Source organism: Polypterus senegalus, chromosome 13, assembly GCF_016835505.1.
Source record: "Polypterus senegalus isolate Bchr_013 chromosome 13, ASM1683550v1, whole genome shotgun sequence".
In the NCBI taxonomy this organism is placed as follows: Eukaryota; Metazoa; Chordata; class Cladistia; order Polypteriformes; family Polypteridae; genus Polypterus; species Polypterus senegalus.
The window spans coordinates 94,307,562-94,313,286 of record NC_053166.1 but is presented as its reverse complement, the minus strand read 5'-3'; the positions used below and the strand labels follow the sequence as shown (position 1 = coordinate 94,313,286).

At 38.9% G+C, this 5,725-nt stretch overlaps 1 long non-coding RNA gene across 1 annotated transcript; it reads left to right on the top strand.

Moving 5' to 3' along the window:
• The first annotated feature begins 1,089 nt into the window (after positions 1–1,089).
• LOC120542426 lies at positions 1,090–4,090 on the top strand. Its single transcript, XR_005636182.1, has 3 exons — positions 1,090–2,554; positions 2,947–2,992; positions 3,940–4,090. It is a non-coding gene; the product is annotated as an uncharacterized LOC120542426 (long non-coding RNA).
• The last annotated feature ends 1,635 nt before the right edge of the window (positions 4,091–5,725 follow it).

Here is a 5,725-nt window from a genome sequence, read left to right as displayed (position 1 = left end):
CTGTTTAATCTAGACGTGTTCATAGTCATTCGGCGCAATGTCGCAGTTCGAACAACGTGCTAACATCAAGTTCATGTGCAAATTGGGGAAATCAGCTTCAGAGACGCTAGCGGCACTGCAGCAAGTTTATAGTGCTGATGCACTAAAGAAAACCGCAGTTTACGACTGGTTTTCCCGGTTTAAGAACGGACAAGAGACGTTGGAGGGGAAAAAGTGCGACAATTAATTAGTTCGAGCTGATCGAAAAACAACCATCGCTGAGTTGGAGCAAGAAGTTGGTATCTCCCGCGGATCAATCCATGCGATTCTGACCGAAGATTTGGAAATGAGACGTGTCTGCGCGAATTTTGTTCCGAGGCTGCTGACCACGGATCAGATGGAATTTCGCATGTTTGTCGCTGGAGATCTGTTTCAGAAAAGTTCGCAGGACCCGACATTTCTCGAAAAGATTGTTACTGCTGATGAGTCATGGGTGTACGCCTACATCCCGGAGACGAAGATGCGGTCATCAAAGTGGCACACAAAGTCGTCTCCCCAACCAAAGAAATCACGCCACGTCAGATCCAATACAAAAGTGATGCGCATTTCATTCTTTGACATTGACGGTTTGGTGCACCATGAATTCGTGCCGTCTGGACAGAGTGTTACTGGTGTTTTCTACGTGCAAGTTTTGCAGAGGTTGCGCGATGCAGTTCGAAGGAAGCGGCCCGATAAGTGGAAGGGACAGTGGTTTATGCATCACGATAACACACCGAGCCACACATCGTTTGTAGTGCAGCAATTTCTTGCAGATAAAAACATTCCAGTCATCACATAGCCACTTTACTCACCGGATATCGCTCCATGTGACTTTTGGTTGTTCCCTACTTTAAAAATGTGACTCGGGGAAACACGTTTTTCAACTGTGGATGACATCCAATTAAGTGCTACGGCTGAACTCCGGAAGATTCCACAAGAAGCCTTTCGCCGGTGCTTCCAACAGTGGCAGGATCGATGGAGCACGTGTGTGTGTGTAAATGGGTCCTACTTTGATCGTGGCTAGGTAAATGTTGTCATATGCCTTACCGTTACATTGCAATACCACCGTTCCGGGAACTTTTTTGACTATATAGCAATTTATCAAGTAAAGATAATCTGCTATTTGATGCATCTGGCAATTCTTCATTTTAATCTCTTTCTCTGTTTCTAAACACAAATGCATAAAAACTATAATTTATTTCGTGCCAATGCACAAGTACGCAATCCAAAATCTTGAAACCAACCTATGTAAAGTTTTAAAGCTTGCTTGTGGTCTTCACCAGAGGGAGGCAGAAATCTAGGAGCGTTACGGTAAGGAAGGGGCGTTCCAGTGAGGGTGACATCAGTCAGAGTAATCGGAAACGCCGAAGTGCCCGCTGGGAAGAAAGTCTGTTATTTAAGCACGAAACTGAGGAAGAACTTTCTTTTTGGTCGTGGATGCGCGCGTGCTTGATTTGTGTAGTCATTATGTGTGCGCACACGTGAACGATTACATTGTGTTTAAGTTATTGAGGGTTTTTTAATGTACGCACGTGTATTTTTCATGGAAACTGCTAGAATTTTTTTCCATAAAATAGCCTACGGTAATGCTCTTTGTAGCATCTTGTATCGAGTAATTTAAGAGTTTTGTAATTTGGATTTACTGCACTCTTCCGCTAGTTTGTACTCTCGAGTCTTCATTTGCTCGTACACACAGTCGCGTTGCGTTCCGTATACTGTACGTAGTTGAATTGAGTCGATGAGTTACAGTTTTACAAAGATGGAGGCGTCTGGACACGTGCGACCAAGGTCTGCAGCCTAGTTCTGTCTGTCTTCTTTAAAATGCGCTAGAGTTTGGGTCAATAGTTTTGAAATACCTTGTGTTGTATGTTTATACAGTTGCATTTTCTTTAAGCACGTTTTGTGATGTATTCGTGTTGCAGTTGGACTTTTTGTAATTTAACCGGTTTTAGTGTTTGTAAATTTGTCGTAATTAGTCATTTGTTTAGGAGACCGTTGGAATAGCGTAAAACGGGGTAGGCTTAGGGGTCTTTTAAGTGGTTCAGGATTTTGGACCCCTCTGGTCATTGCTCTCTTTTGTACGTGGGTACCTTTGAAAAGTGGAGTTTCGCGCAAGTCCTACATGCCTTGTTTCCTATTGATATGGGGTATTATCGTATATGATAGATGTTGAGGGTCTTGTCGCTATTAATTGGGTGTATTGGGAGTTAGAGAGTAGGGGATGGGCGCCAGAGATCAGAGGTTAAGATTTGAAGCCCCTGTGCCGTTGGATAATGGATGTTGGCATTAAATGTTAGATTGCAGACGCTTTTGTTTGTCCACGTGTATAAGTTGAAGAGATGGCCTTCATAGCTATGCTGCAAGCACAAGCGTTGACTATAGGGGTAGTTTAACTGACGTCTGGTTTCACATTTAGATTTGTTTTAGACAAAATTAGATGGCTCGGTAATTGTTGGTGTGTGTGCGTTTTAGTCCCCCCCCCAATTGGAGACCGTTCACCTTTAAAGCTCTGGTTCTGTATATTGGACACAAACGGGTAAGTAGAGTTGTTATCATGAGCTAATCATTGGGATATTTTAAACGAGTGTGCAGTCATTAGTAATGCTTCCTCGCCCGTAAAGTTTCGAAACTAAATGTTTCGATTTTGCATGTCCGTGTAACCCGGGGAAGAGCCGGAGCACTAAGTATTTATCAGCGCCATTTATTGCCCTGGATATTTTTGCCAAGGGACTGACCGACGAATCTGAGTTGGTTTCAGAATTTTTTTTATCCAGACTCCGACCGCGCAATAGTAAATTTTGAATTTCAATTATAAATATATTTCTGCACGTAGTGTGGTTTCTTTAACCCTTCAGCTTACTTAGGATTAGAGTATAACACTCTTGGTGATATAAAGTATACTTAAACTTTTTTTTTTTTTTTAAATAGGTAAGCATGGTCAGAGACGCAACTGTTCAACTGCAACTCTCCTAAAGTAAGTGAAAATACATACAATATTTTGTAATTTGATCTTGAGCACCATGTGCCAAACGTGACTCTTCCACTGATGAGAAGCACTGGGCGATGAATATTGCTGATTTGAGCATGTGCATACTTGCTGGGCCTTTGACATCCAGCAACTCCTGAGGAAGAGAGATAATGTTGTGGGTATTGGCCTACAAGTCTGAAAATGTTATGCACGTTCAAGAATAGCTTATTTTTAAAAATTGCATTTTAAGTTATTACATTTAGGGTTTATGTAACTCTGGTACTTAAACTGAATTAGTCTTCCTACCATTTTCTACATTGAACAGCATCATACAATGGCATTACATAAATTGGGGTCACACCTTACACTTGTGCATTTCCAGTATATTTCAAATTCTGTACTGCTGTGTTTCTTGCACAAAAAAGGATTTCTGTAAGAAACAGCAGTGGAATGCTCAGTGGTTATTACTGTGTTCACATGCTCTGACTGTTTTAAGTTCAGAGTTGTTAGTTGGTCTGCAAAAAAGCAGATTAAAGGAGAATGTCATTTTAATATTTAAAGAGCAGAATACCACCAAGTACATTTCTGCAACAATGGCATTTCAGCCAGACCAGTTTATTTTAAGCAGTTAACTAAGGTGAATGATCAGCATTAAACTGACAATTGGGGTAACTTTTTGTCCAGATTCTATTTGTATTGGCAGAATGTTCACTTGGAATTTCTAACATGACAACTGACTTGCCTTCTGTCCATGTGACGTGAAACAATATGAGCACAACATACACATTTTACCATAGTACATGATTGCAACAAAGGAACCCCAAAAAACTTATATTCTGAACGGTAAATGGCTCTGTGGTTTTTGCAAACACTCCAGTAAAGTGGCTAATGAGTTTCTATGCATTTATTGGTTGTGTAGATGTATGCTAAAATTTTTTTTTCTTCCTCCACAGGTGTGCATATGACTTCCTCTTGCCAATTTTTTTTTTTTTTTATTTGGTTACAAATTGGCTGGCTAGTGTTCGGAATGGTCAGACGCAGTGACATATAAAATGTAAATTGTATAATATTGTGTATATAATAAACTGAAGTTTTTCTCGGTCAGCTTGTGGTGTGGTTTTTTTTTTTTTGTTTTGTTTTTTAAATCCTAAGAGGGAATGAGTTGCTAGTTTTGCCTTTTCCTTTGTTCTAGTGAATGCTCTTGGGTAACCTGAGGGTTGGTGTATTTTTGTAAAATTCTTCACGTTATACTTTTATTGGAAATGTGTGAGTATAGTTTTCAGAAGTTAAATTTTGGCCTCGCCAATGAGGTGCAGGGTCAGTTCTGTCATTTCTTTTGAGTTTCCATGGCAGGTTTTAGTTTTGTAATTTCAGATGCTTTGGGGTTTAAACTGGGTGTAGAATACAGAAGGTTATATAAAATATTTATTCATTTTAGCTTTTTATTCCTCATATGTATCCTAGATGTATAAAATGTGAAAGCTATGAAGTTGAGGGAAATTTGCATGGTTTAAAAAAAAAAAAAAAAATCCTGTGTACAGAAAATAGTTCTGGAGTCATGGTTTCATCCAAAGATCTAAACCTATTTTGTGAAAGTGGTTTTGCTATTAAATCTCCATTTACCTCCTAATGGCGAATTGTCCTTACTCTGCCCATGTTTTCTCACTGGAATGATCAGAAACCACATGCTGATGTAAGGCAGTGAGCATATAAGTTCCACCTAACAAATTTTTAGATATTCATATACAATTGTCCAATACAACGGGTAGTTTAAAGCAAAAAAGGAAAAAGTTAAAACTATTACGTGTCAAGTATGGAGCCTCAAATAAGATGCAAGTAGAAAAATTTGTCAGAACAAGTTGGTTTTGTGCATTTCAAAAGTTCAATTTATGTAATTGTAACACCATTTTTTTAGTGTTCTGTGGAAACTGCACACTGTTGGACTCTTGAACAGTGGTACATTTAATCTGAAAGTTATGAAGCAGTTAAGAAAAGCAGCATTAGGATTGAAAGCCACTGGTCTAAATTGATGATTACCATTTAATAACCTTGTGATTATTTCCATTTTATTAGTCAATTTGAGTCCGTTCCTACTGCATATTGATAGTTTTAATGTAAATAGGATTACAACAATGCTTACTGCATTATGGACATAGCAGTCAAATTTCAAGCAAAGGTAAAGGTGAGGGAACATGACATTGAAATACACAGGGTGTTGCAAGGTTTGTTAACTTTAAACCTCATTGAGAGATTTCTCCTACTCTTCTGTGGTGTTTCAGTAGTTTAGGAATTTGTGTAAGAGTCACTGTTCATAATTGTACCCCTAAATTTTAAGCAATGTTTGGAGAGATACACTAATTATGAAAATACAGTATTTTCCAAACTATTGCATGTTTTAGAATTTAAAATTATGAATAAATGGCTATTCCTTAAGATAGATAGATATATATACATACACGCCTGCAGTGAATACACGAACATTCTTTTCTCCAACGTTGCGGCTCGGTGCTTCTTTCGTCGGTATCTTTTTCACATTAAAACTGATTAAGTTTGTGTTGCAATTACTTTGTATGTTTTATTTAGTTTTTCACTTAAGCTGGCACTTGTCTTCAATCTGCCTCAAGAATGATTAGCGAAGGTGGTAGGGAATGAACGGCGCCCATATGCATGTGCCGCACGGCTACCCTGCTGCGTGCTTCCAGGAGTTGATTCTACAATAAAATGTAGTAATCGCCCTGA